Source organism: Triticum urartu, chromosome 2 (genome assembly GCF_003073215.2).
Source record: "Triticum urartu cultivar G1812 chromosome 2, Tu2.1, whole genome shotgun sequence".
In the NCBI taxonomy this organism is placed as follows: domain Eukaryota; kingdom Viridiplantae; phylum Streptophyta; class Magnoliopsida; order Poales; family Poaceae; genus Triticum; species Triticum urartu.
In genome coordinates this window covers 39,541,061-39,555,108 of record NC_053023.1, presented here as the reverse complement: position 1 = coordinate 39,555,108, position 14,048 = coordinate 39,541,061, and positions in this window count along the sequence as shown.

Below are 14,048 nucleotides of genomic sequence, written 5' to 3'. Positions count from 1 at the left end.
TAGAAGCATAATTATCATAACAATATTCAAGTATGGCAAAATTTTCAGATTTGTAAAGAGTAGCATCATACTTTTCAATCAAAAAAGCAATTTCATAAGCACCCTTAAAAGCAACAAATTCTTCAATTTGTTGAACATCATAGTAATTATAAAAACCCTTAGCATACGAAGATACGATTCCATTATCACTAAACTCATGTTGAAGGGTAGGTGTTTCTTAGGGTTTTTAGAACAACAAGTAAAATCATGTATTTCACATAAATTCCAAGCATAGCATTGCAAACGATGAATTTGATCTAGTAAAAGTTTCCCTTTTTGAGATAAGCGGTGTTGCACATAACAAGCATGCTCATCTAAAGATTTGCCCTCAACTAAGCTAGTTGGGGTTTCAGCACGAGCACATAGGGATCGAAGATGATCCAAGTAAAAAGCTTCAGGAGTGTGATAGATTTTGAGTGGTTCTTCAACCATTGGTGTAGTAGGTACAACTATTTTTTTGGTATTTTGCGTTTCCTACCCATAACTAAAGATAGAAGACAAGAGCACAAAAATAAAATCTACTTAGTGGTAAAGCAAACAAGGACACACGAGAATATTCTCCCCACGCTATTGCTCCCTGGCAACGGAGCCAGAAAAAGGTCTTGATAACCCACAAGTATAGGGGATCAATTGTAGCCTCTTTCGATAAGTAGGAGTGTCGAACCCAATGAGGAGCTAAAGGTAGAACAAATATTCCCTCAAGTTCTATCGACCACCGATACAACTCTAAGCACGCTTAACGTTCGCTTTACCTAGAACAAGTATGAAACTAGAAGTGTTGTTGGATAGGTTTGCAAGAAAATAAAGAGCATGTAAATAAAGGCTAGGGGCTGTTTAGATAAAGACACAACTAAGTTAGTTTTAGTAGAGAGCTTTTTGTCATAAGAAAGTTATTTGTCCCTAGGCAATCGATAACTAGACCGGTAATCACTATTGCAATTTTATTTGAGGGAGAGGCATAAGCTAACATACTTTCTCTTCTTGGATCATATGCACTTATGATTGGAACTCTAGCAAGCATCCACAACTACTAAAGATCATTAAGGTAAAACTCAACCATAGCATTAAAGTATCAAGTCCTCTTTATTCCCATATGCCATAACCTACTTATCTGTGTTTGTGTTTCAGTCACTCACGCAACGCAGACAATAAGCAAACAATGAACATATTGCAAACCCTACAACGGGGATCCCTCACGCTTGTGCGACACAGATAGCACCATAGGACAACACCAATAATAAAACATGCAACTCAAACCAATCACGATCATCAATTAACCCATAGGACAAAACGGATCTACTCAAACATCATAGGATAGCCAGACATCATTGGGAAATAATATATAGCGTTGAGCACCGTGTTTAAGTAGAGATTACATCAGGTAAAAGAGGGGTTACACCGCTGCATAGAGGGAGGAGAGTTGGTGATTAAGGCGGTGAAATTGTTGGTGTAGATTGCGGTGACGATGATGGCCCCCGTGGCACTCTGGCACCACTGAAAGCGAGGGGAGAGAGCCCCCTCCTTCTCCTTCTTCCTTGGCCTTCTCCCTAGGTGGGAGAAGGGTTCTCCCTATGGTACTTGGTCTCCATGGCGTGGGAGGGGCGAGAGCCCCTCCGAGATTGGATCTGTCTCTCTCTATTTCTACGCTCCCAGATCTGGCCTTTCACTGTTTCTTATATTCCCGGAGATCCATAACTCTGATTGGATTGAAATTTGAACACAATTTTTATCCAGATATTAGCTTTCTTGCGGCGAAAGAAGGGCTCCAACTGCCTTACGGGGTGTCCACGAGGGTCAGGGGCGCGCCCCCTGCCTCTTGGCCCCCTCGGGCATCGTCTCGCGTTGATTCCACTTCCCAAAATTCATAAATATTCCAAAAAAACTCCGTCAGTTTTTATCCCGTTTGGACTCCGTTTGATATGGATTTTCTGCGAAACAAAAAACATGCAACAAACAGGAACTGGCACTGGGCACTGGATCAATATGTTAGTCCCAAAAATAGTATAAAAAGTTGCCAAAAGTATATAAAAGTTGTAGAATATTGGAATGGAACAATCAAAAATTATAGATATGACGGAGACGTATCACATATCACTTATGTTGATTGCATGTGATGTTTATCCTTTATGCATCTTATTTTTCTTATTACGGCGGTAGCATTATAAGATGATCTCTCACTAAATTTGAAGGTATAAGTGTTCTCCCTGAGTATGCACCGTTGCAACAGTTCGTCGTGCCGAGACACCACGTGATGATCGGGTGTGATAAGCTCTACGTTCACATACAATTGGTGCAAGCCAGTTTTGCACACGCAGGATACTCAGGTTAAACTTGACGAGCCTAGCATATGCAGATATGGCCTCGGAACACTGAGACCGAAAGGTCGAGCGTGAATCATATAGTAGATATGATCAACATAGTGATGTTCACCATTGAAAACTACTCCATCTCACATGATGATCGGACATGGTTTAGTTGATATGGATCACGTGATCACTTAGATGATTAGAGGGATGTCTATCTAAGTGGGAGTTCTTAAGTAATATGATTAATTGAATTTTAATTTATCATGAACTTAGTCCTGATAGTATTTGCATAACTATGTTGTAGATCAAATAGCTCGCGATGTAGCTCCCCGTTTATTTTTTGATATGTTCCTAGAGAAAAACTATGTTGAAAGATGATAGTAGCAATGATGCGGACTAGGTCCGTGATCTGAGGATTGTCCTCATTGCTGCACAGAAGAATTATGTCCTTAATGCACCGCTAGGTGACAGACCTATTGCAGGAGCAGATACAAACGTTATGAACATTTGGCAAGCTCGTTATGATAACTACTTGATAGTTTAGTGTGCCATGCTTTACGGCTTAGAACCGGGACTTCAAAAAAATTTGAACGCCACGAAGCATATAAGATGTTCCAAGAGCTGAAATTGGTATTTCAGACTCATGCCCGAGTTGAGAGGTATGAGACCTCTGATAACCCAACCAGTGAGCATGTTCTCTGATTGTTTGAGTACTACAATCGCTTGAATCAAGTGGGAGTTAATCTTCCAGATAAAATAGTGATTGACAGATTTCTCTAGTCACTATCACCAAGTTACTGGAACTTCGTGATGAACTATAATATGCAAGGGATGACAGAAACGATTCCCAAGCTCTTCGTGATGCTGAAATTGACGAAGGTAGAAATCAAGAAAATCATCAAATGTTGATGGTTGACAAGACCACTAGTTTCAAGTAAAAGGGCAAGGGAAAGAAAGGGAACTTCAAGAAGAATGGCAAGCAAGTTGCCACTCCCATGAAGAAGCCCAAAGCTAGACCCAAGCCTGAAACTGAGTGCTTCTACTCCAAAGGAAATGGTCACTAGAAGTGGAGCTGCCCTAAATACTTGGCAGATAAGAAGGATGGCAAAGTGAACAAAAGTGTATATGATATACTCCCTCTGTCCCAAAATATAAGAACGTTTTTGACACTAGTGTAGGGTTAAAAACGTTCTTATATTTTGGGACGGAGGGAGTACATGTTATTGATGTGTACTTTACTAGTGTTCATAGTAGCCCCTAGGTATTTGATACTGGTTCAGCTGCTATGATTAGTAACTCGAAACAGGAGTTACAAAATGAACAAAGACTAGTTGAGGGCGAGGTGACGATGAGTGTTGGAAGTGATTCCAAGGTTGATAAGATCACCATCGCACACTCCCTTTACCTTCGGGATTAGTGTTGAACCTAAAATAAATGTTATTTGGTGTTTGTGGTGAGCATAATATGATTGGATCATGTTTATTGCAATATGGTTATTCATTTAAGTCAAAGAATAATTGTTATTCTGTTTACATGAATAAAACCTTCTATGGTCATACACCCAAGGTGAATGGTTTATTGAATCTCGATAGTAGTAATACACATATTCATAATATTGATGCCAAAAGATGCAAAGTTTATAATGATAGTGCAACATATTTGTGGCACTGCCGTTTATGTCATATTGGTGTAAAGCGCATGAAGAAACTCTATGCTGATGGGCTTTTGGAATCACTTAATTGAATCACTTGATGCTTGCGAACCATGCCTCATGGGAAAGACTCCGTTCTCCGGAACAATGGAACGAGCAACTGACTTATTGGAAATAATACATACTAATGTATGCGATCCGATGAGTATTGAGGCTCGCAGCGGGTATCGTTATTTTCCGACCTTCGCAGATGATTTGAGAAGATATGGGTATATCTACTTTATGAAACATAAGTCTGAAACATTTGAAAAGTTCAAAGAATTTCAGAGTGAAGTGGAAAATCATCATAAAAAAGAAAATAAAGTTTCTACGATCTGATCGCGGAGACGAATATTTGAGTTACGAGTTTGGTCTTCATTTGAAACAATGTGGAATAGTTTCGCAACTCATGCCACCTGGAACACCACAGCGTAATGGTGTGTCTGAACGTCATAACCGTACTTTATTAGATATGCTACGATTTATGATGTCTCTTACTGATTTATCACTATCGTTTTGGGGTTATGCATTAGAGACAGCTGCATTCACGTTAAATAGGGCACCATCTAAATCCGTTGAGACGACACCATATGAAATGTGGTTTGGCAAGAAACCCAAGTTGTCGTTTCTTAAAGTTTGGGGCTGCGATGCTTATGTGAAAAAGCTTCAACCTGATAAGCTCGAACCCAAATAGGAGAAACGTGTCTTCATAGGATACCCAAAAGAAACTGTTGGGTACACCTTCTATCACAGATCCCAACACTACTAGGGAAAAGCTTATAGACAGGCGCTTACTAGTAGCGTGGGTTTATACCCCTCGCTGCTGCTACTTACTAGTAGCGCGGTTTTTTACCCCTCGCTGCTACTAAGTTGATAGTAGTAGCGTGGGTTTTTAACCCTCGCTACTACTAAGCAGTCTCTACCGTGCCCACCGAGACATGTCATCGTAGTAGCGAGGGGTATGAACCCGCGCTACTACTAAGTTGATAGTAGTAGCACGGGTTTATACCCCTCGCTACTAATAAGTACAAGGTAGGTGAAGTCTCCATATCCTCGGTCGAATCCCTCCTCTCTCCGTCACTCCCCCCTCCATAGGCTCTCCCATTCCGCTTCTCCCTCCAACCCGCGATTCCCTTCCTCATCCACCACCGTCGCCGGCCTTGCACCTCAAGCCTCCCCCAAATACGGCGACCTCCACACCCACCGCAGCCCCCTCTCCCTCCTTCCTCCTCCTTCTCTGGTGTTGGAAGGAGAGGGAGATCCAGCAGAGCGCCATCCATGGCGACGGCCAGAGCCGCCATGGACACAACCACATGTGAGTTGTTCTTCCTTCCTCTCTCTCTCTCTCTCTTCCAGATCGAGTAGAGCGCCATCCATGGCGACCACCGGTGAGTTGCTGCACCTACTCCTCTCTATCTCTCTCTTCCTCTTCTAATCCTTGTCTCTTTTTTTGTAGCAGCAGCAAAGGAGAGGTGTATCACCATGGACGACTTCATCCCCTCTAGGATCAGCATCGACCATGGATGAAGAGGACGATGACGCCTAGCTAGCAGCAGCAGCCATGGCTAGAATTTATTTTTTAATTCCTAATTAGTTAGCAGTAGCGAGGGTACAAACCCACGCTACTACTAGTTAGTAGTAGCGCGGGTGGTATCCATGCTACTACTAACGGACGTAGTAGTAATGCGGGTGGCGCCCACGCTACTACCACCAGTTAGTTGTAGCGTTGTATCAGTAGCGCGGGCACCCACGCTACTGATGTACCTAAAACTCGTGCTACTGCTAGACTTTTCCCTAGTAGTGCAAGGCAAGATCTTTGTTGCTAAGACTGGATCCTTTCTAGAGAAGGGGTCTCTCTTGAAAGAAGTGAGTGGGAGGCAAGTAGAACTTGATGAGGTAGTTGTACCTTCTCCCTTATTGGAAAGTAGTTCATCACAGAAATCGGTTCTAGTGATTCCTACACCAATTAATGAGGAAGCTAATGATGATGATCATGAAACTTCTGATCAAGTTACTACCGAACCTCGTAGGTCAACCAGAGTAAGATCTGCACCAAAGTGGTACGGTAATCATGTTCTGGAGGTCATGTTACTTGACCATGACAAACCTATGAACTATGAGGAAGCGATGATGAGCCCAGATTCTGCGAAATGGCTTGAGGCCATGAAATCTGAGATGGGATCCATGTATGAGAACAAAGTATAGACTTTGATTGACTTGCCCGATGATCGGCGAGCCATTGAGAATAAATGGATCTTCAAGAGGAAGACGGACGCTGATAGTAGTGTTACTATCTACAACGCTCGAATTGTCGCAAAAGGTTTTTGACAAGTTCAAGGTGTTGACTACGATAAGATTTTCTCACTCGTAGCGATGCTTAAGTCTGTCCGAATCATGTTAGCAATTGGCACATTTTATGAAATCTGGCAAATGGATGTCAAAACTACATTCCTTAATGGATTTCTTAAAGAAAAGTTGTATATGATGCAACAAGAAGGTTTTGTCAATCCTGAAGGTGCTAGTAAAGTGTGCAAGCTCTAGCGATCCATCTATGAACTGGTGCAAGCATCTCAGAGTTGGAATATACACTTTGATAAGTTGATCAAAGCATATAGTTTTATACAGTCTTGCGGTGAAGCCTGTATTTACAAGAAAGTGAGTGGGAGCACTACAGACTTTCTGATAAGTATATGTGAATGACATATTGTTGATCAGAAATGATGTAGAATTTTCTGGAAAGCATAAAGGAGTGTTTGAAAGGAGTTTTTCAAAGAAAGACCTCGGTGAAGCTGCTTACATATTGGGCATCAAGATCTATAGAGATAGATCAAGACGCTTGATAAGATTTTTCAATGAGTACATACCTTGACAAGATTTTTGTATTTCAAAATGGAACAGTCAAAAAAGGAGTTCTTGCCTTTATTGCAAGGTGTAAAGTTGAGTAAGACTCAAAACACGACCACAGCAGAAAATAGAAACAAAATGAAAGTCATTCCCTATGCCTCAGCATAGGTTCTATAAAGTATGCTATGTTGTGTACCAAAACTTTTGTGTACCTTGCCATGAGTTTGGCAAGGGGGTACGATATTGATCCAGGAGTGGATCACTTGACAGCGGTCAAAATTATCCTTAGAAGACTAAGGAGATATTTCTCGGTTATGGAGGTCATAAAGAGTTCGTCGTAAAGAGTTACGCTGATGCAAGCTTTTACACTGATCCAGATGACTCTGAGTCTCAATCTGGATACATATTGAAAGTGGGAGCAATTAGCTAGAGTAGCTCCATGCAGAGCATTGTAGACATAGAAAATTTGCAAAATACATATGGCCCTAAATGTGACAGACCCGTCGACTAAACTTCTCTCACAAGCAAAACATGATAACTCTTTGGGTGTTAATCACATAGCAATGTGAACTAGATTATTGACTCTAGTAAACCTTTTGGGTGTTAGTCACATGGCGATGTGAACTAATCACATGGTGATGTGAACTATTGGTGTTAAATCACATGGCGATGTGAACTAGATTATTGACTCTAGTGCAAGTGGGAGACTAAAGGAAATATGCCCTGGAGGCAATAATAAAGTTATTATTTTATTTCCTTATATCATGATAAATGTTTATTATTCATGCTAGAATTGTATTAACCGGAAACTTGGTACATGTGTGAATACATAGACAAAACAAAGTGTCCCTAGTATGACTCTACTAGACTAGCTCGTTAATCAAAGATGGTTAAGTTTCCCGACCATAGACATGTGTTGCAATTTGATGAATGGGATCACATCATTAGAGAATGATGTGATGGACAAGACCCATCTGTTATCTTAGCATTATGATCGTTGAGTTTTATTTCTATTGCTTTCTTCATGACTTATACATGTTCCTCTGACTATGAGATTATGCGACTCCCAAATACCGGAGGAACACCTTGTGTGCTATCAAACGTCACAACGTAACTAGGTGATTATAAATATGATCTATAGGTGTCTACGAAGGTGTTTGTTGGGTTGTCATAGATCGAGATTAGGATTTGTCACTCCGTGTATCGGAGAGGTATCTCTGGGCCCTCTCGGTAATGCACATCACTATAAGCCTTGCAAGCAATGTGACTAATGAGTTAGTTGCGGGATGATGCATTACGAACGAGTAAAGAGACTTGTCGGTAACGAGATTGAACTAGGTATCATGATACCGATGATCGAATCTCGGGCAAGTAACATACCGATGACAAAGGGAACAACGTATGTTGTTATGCGGTTTGACCGATAAAGATCTTCATAGAATATGTAGGAGCCAATATGAGCATCCAGGTTCCGCTATTGTTTATTGACCAGAGATGTGTCTCGGTCATGTCTACATAGTTCTCGAACCCGTAGGGTCCGCACGCTTAACATTCGATGACGATTTGTATTGTGAGTTATGTGATTTGATGTACCGAAGTTTGTTCGGAGTCCCGGATGAGATCAAGGACATGACAAGGAGTCTCAAAATCGTCGAGAGGTAAAGATTCATATATTGTAAGGTTGCATTCGGACATCGGAATGGTTCCGAGTGATTCGGGCATTTTTTCGGAGTAGCGGGAGGTTACCGGAACCCCCCGGGGAAAGATATGGGTCTTATGGGCCATAGGAGGGAGGCTAACGAGCCCACAAGGGGCGCGCCCCCCACAAGGGAGGAGGCCGAATTGGACTTGGGAAGGGGGCGCCACCCCCTTTCCTTCTCCTACTCCCTCTCCTTCCCCTTTTCCCCCTCCGGTAGAAGGAAAAAAGGGTGGGGCCGAATCCTGCTAGGACTGGAGTCCTAGTAGGACTCCCCTCTCCCTGGCGCGCCCCTTGTTGGCCGGCCTCATCCTCCCCTCCTTTATATACGGGGGCACCCCAAAGGCACAACAGACAATCTCTTAGCCGTGTGCGGTGCCCCCTCCACAGTTTTACACCTCGGTCATATCATCGTAATGCTTAGGCGAAGCCCTGCGCCGGTAACTTCATCATCACCGTCACCACGCTGGCGTGCTGATGGAACTCTCCCTCGGCCTCAGCTGGATCTAGAGTTCGAGGGACGTCACCGAGCTGAACGTGTGCAGATCGCGGAGGTGTCGTGCATTCGGTACTTGATCGGTTGGATCGCGAAGACGTTTGACTACATCAACCGCGTTACTAAACGCTTCCGCTTTTGGTCTACGAGGGTACGTGGACACACTCTCCCCGCTCGTTGCTATGCTTCTCCTAGATAGATCTTGCGTGATCGTAGGCAAATTTTTTGAAATACTACGTTCCCCAACAAGCTCCTGCAGCCACAGCCTCAGTTGCCCCTCCAGTTGCAACTCCACCAGCTCCTACAACCTCTTCAGATGCATTTGTTGCAGGACTCCTCTCCACGCCACCTTCCAAAGATCAAGCTTAGAGAGCCGCATAGCACTATGCATTTTCAAGCTTTTTGGTAACTTGTTGCCAAAGGGGGAGAAAGTGTATAGATCATAGGCTTCAAGAGAGAGAGCTTTGCTTCTTTTTGCCTCTTTTGCTGCTAGTTTTTTGTGTGCTTGCTTGGATGATACTCTATGGTTATGTGTGTGAGATGCTTGTATGGTCATGTGTTTGATCATATCATACCTTAATGTTTGTGCTTGGATGATGGTATTATCTATCTCTCTTGTATGATCATTCACTTTGTCTTGGTGATGAGTGCATATTTTATATTCTATCATTTTGGGCGCTCCACCAAGATGTATGTGACATGGAAGAGTAACCCATGATCCTAATCGATTGTGCATTTGCATCCAAAAGCAAATCTTAAATAATTCATAAGTTTAGGGGGAGCTCTTGCTTATCACATACTTCTCAAAGTGACGATATATTTCATTATTATTATCATTTGTCGAAGCTTTGATCTATATGTTGTCACCAATTACTAAAAAGGGGGAGATTAAAAGTGCATCTAATCCCTGGGTGGTTTTGATAATTCCTAACAACATATAGCTCATTGGACTAATACTCTTTCAAGATGATCATTTCAGAAAGTTTAATGATTGCCATGGCATGGACTAGAGATGTGGACCCCTCAGAATGCTAAGGACACATATTGGCACAAGCTCAAGACTCTACATTTTCATTTTAGTGATCCAAGATCACATTGAGTCCATAGGAAAAGCCAATACTATTAAAAGGGGTTGAGGTGCTGCTTAATGACTTGCTTGCTCAAAATGCTTAGTGATATGCTCCAAAATCTCAGCTACTCCCCACATTCAAAATATGTCATAAACCTAAAGTCAAACTCGGCCCCACCGATTTGATCCATCCGGCGCCACCGAGTCCATTTGACATAGCCACTATCAGAAACCCTAATCAGTTCGATCTTACCGAGATGGCATTGCAAACTCTCTGTTTCCCTTCGTAACTTTTCGGTCTAACTAAAATGAGCGATCGGTCCCACCGAGTTCATAATGCAAACTCTCTGTTTTCTTTTCGTAACGTTTCGGTCTCACCGAAATGAGCGATCGGTCCCATCGAGTTTTCCTGACTAACTCTCTATTTGCCTATTACAGAAATCGGTCTCACCGAGTTCATGTGATAGGTCTCACCGAGATTACGTTATGACCTAACCCTAACAAAATCGGTCCCATCGAGTTGACATGTCGGTCCTACCGAAAAGCCTAACGTTCACATTTTGAACTGAATCGGTCAGACCGAGTTTCACTATTTGGTCCCACCGAGTTTGGTAAATTGTGTGTAACGGTTAGATTTTGTGTGGAGGTTATATATACCCCTCCATCCACTCTTCATTCGTGGAGAGAACCATCAAAACGAATCTACACTTCCATTACTCATTTTCTGAGAGAGAAGCACCTACTTATGTGTTGAGACCAAGATATTCCATTCCTACCACAAGAATCTTGATCTCTAGCCCTCCCCGAGTTGCTTTCCACTCAAACCATTTTTCCACCATATCCAAATCTGTGAGAGAGAGTTGAGTGTTGGGGAGACTATCATTTGAAGCACAAGAGCAAGGAGTTCATCATCAACACACCATCTATTACCTTTTGGAGAGTGGTGTCTCCTAGATTGGTTAGGTGTCACTTGGGAGCCTCCGTCAAGATTGTGAAGTTGAAGGAGTTTGTAAGGGCAAGGAGATCGCCTACTTCGTGAAGATCTACCCAAGTGAGGCAAGTCCTTCATGGGCGATGGTCATGGTAGGATAGACAAGGTTGCTTCCTCGTGGACCTTTCGTGGGTTGAGCCCTCCGTGGACTCGCGCAACCGTTACCCTTCGTGGGTTGAAGTCTCCATCAACGTGGATGTACGATAGCACCACCTATCGGAACCACGCCAAAAATCTCCGTGTCTACATTGTGTTTGCTCCCTCCAAATTCCTCCCCTTTACCTTCATATGCAATAATTTACATTCTACTGCTATACTCTTAGAATTGCATGTGTAGGTTGATTGCTTGACTTGTGATAAGTTGTCAAAATCCGCCAAGACTTAAAATTGGTAAAAGGCTAGATTTTTATTTGGTCAAGTAGTGTAATCACCCCCCCTCCCCAGACATACTTTCGATCCTACAGGACTGCTACATGATGAATATTATCCAACACAATTATCCGTCGCTGATCCAATGCTTACGAGCTTTTCACATATTGATCTTTACTAAGTTACTTTCGTTGTTGCTACTATTACAATCACTACAAAACTGTTACTGCTACTATTGCCACTGTTACCGTTACTATCATACTACTTTGCTACTAAATTTTTTGTTGCAGATATTAAGTCTTTCAGGTGTGGTTGAATTGACAACTCAACTGCTAATACTTGCGAATATTCTTTGGCTCCCCTTGCGTCGAATCAATAAATCTAGTTTGAATACTCTACCCTCGAAAACTGTTGTGATCCCTTATACTTGTGGGTTATCACGGCACTCCGATGTCGTGTCCTTCCTGAAAGCGTCGTCTTGGAGCCCACGGTTCGTCGTATGCGGCTTCATCTCTTCACGGTGGCGTGTCCATAGTCAAGGACCCCGGTTGCTCTTGTAGTGATTGGGGTGGTGTTGCTGCGCACAACACTTATGTATCATGCCTTGGGTGTGCGTGTGTTGTGTACGCATGCGTTTGTACCAGATTGTTCTTAGTCGTTGCTTTATTTATAAAGTGGGGCGAAAGCCTTTTTCGGTAAAGCCTTGTTTGTTATCTGTCATGTTTCTATCGGGTTTGAAACAGGGGTAGACCCGTTTAGTATCCGTGTTGTTCCTTCTATATGATCCGCTGTTCGTGATTCTTCACGGGACAGATACATCGATAAGCAGGGGACAGGAAAATACATCAGCACATGGGACACTTGTCTAGCTATGGTTGGTAAAAGAAAAGACTAAAACCCAATTGTTTTTCATCCGACTGTAGAATAGACTGTCCCACTTAATTTAAGTAGACCAAGGGTGTCGAAATCCTACATGGTGGTTGTCCGGACTCCTGCAATACTCCCTCCCCTAATTTGCTTCCGATTTGCGAGAAACAGACAGATGATAAATTGCAGCGGTTCAAACAGTTGCGAGTGGTTTGAGAGTCTTATGTTGGAGATGTCCTCTGCCTGGTGGCCCCGCAGAGGATTCATGTACTGCATCATTGGTATTACTGGGCCGCACAAACTATGTCCCAGACCTCAGATGGTGCACGGGGAGTCAGGGCATGTACAATGGTTGATAAAATAATCTTATTTTAAGTCTTGCATGTGAGTTAGAGATGACAAAAAATATATTTCTACAATGGGTCATCTCTTAGCCTTATTTTTAATAACTAGTTATTTTTAAAAACATGGTGAGACATATTGTGCTAAGAGATCATCTCTTGTCTTCTCTTAAGCTTTTTGTTATGATTTCTCTCTCCTCCACCTCATTATTTATCCTACGTGGTATGCCTAATAAGATAGAACAATGATACATGCCCTAAGTTTCCTCCCTAATAAAAACAGTAACGTATTGTACATTGAAAGAAAAAGATTAAACAGTAACGTATACTGATCGAACCCGGCTGGGCAGTTTCCTTCTATAAAAAGGTTTTCCGTCTCCGACCAGATGATGGCTACACCCGTACGTGTATATATAATCGCGTCCCTTGGCACGCAAACTCGTACGGTTCAATCTTGTAGCATCGACCAGATAGAAGTACTAGCAAGCTACACGCACGAGACACCAACAGCGATCGTACATGGCGTCGTCATGGTCCGAACTCCCACAAGAGCTCCTGGGGCTGTTCGCCGCCCGCCTCCCGTTCCCCAACGACCGCGCTCGCTTCCGAGCGGTGTGCCGCTCGTGGCGCTCGGCTCTGCGCCACCACGGCCACCAGGCACGGCAGCTGGTCGTTCAACCCGAAGGCAGCTTCATGGCCCCGTCCGACGCCCGCTGCAGCTGGCACCCTCTGCCTTCCGTCCCTGTGGATGCCACCTGCATCGGCTCCACCGACGACTGGATCGCCCTCCGGCACGACCATGCTGATGGACACAAGTACCTCTTGTACAATCCTTTCTCGAAGGCAAGTATTCCGCTTGAACTCGACGCTGCCGTTGCCAAGGCTACCGAGGTCCGCAAGGTGCTCGTGCGATCTACCGCGGCTGGTGAACTGTTCGTGGCCATCCTGACAAACGATGCCATACGCCCTTTCATCTTAAGTCGTGGAGGGAAGGACGTCTGGTTGCCCGGGCGGTGGGATCTTCTCTACGGTTTCATCATCGACATTGCCTTCCTTAAAGACAAACTTTACGCGATCACGCAGGACGAGAACCTGTTTCCGATTGATATAAGCTTGGATGGCAACGGTAAGCTCATGGTTGCCGATGGCAGGCGCGTCGTAAGGCAACCGCCAAGTAATTATGGCTACAATGCATGGAGTGCATCCGAGGACGAGGATGAGGCAGCGGGAGCATACGGCGAGGAGGCAGATGTGACATCGGATGATGATGACGATGATGAGGTATTTGAAGCATTTAATGAGAAGGTCGTGAAAGCATCAAACAGTGATGACGACGATGA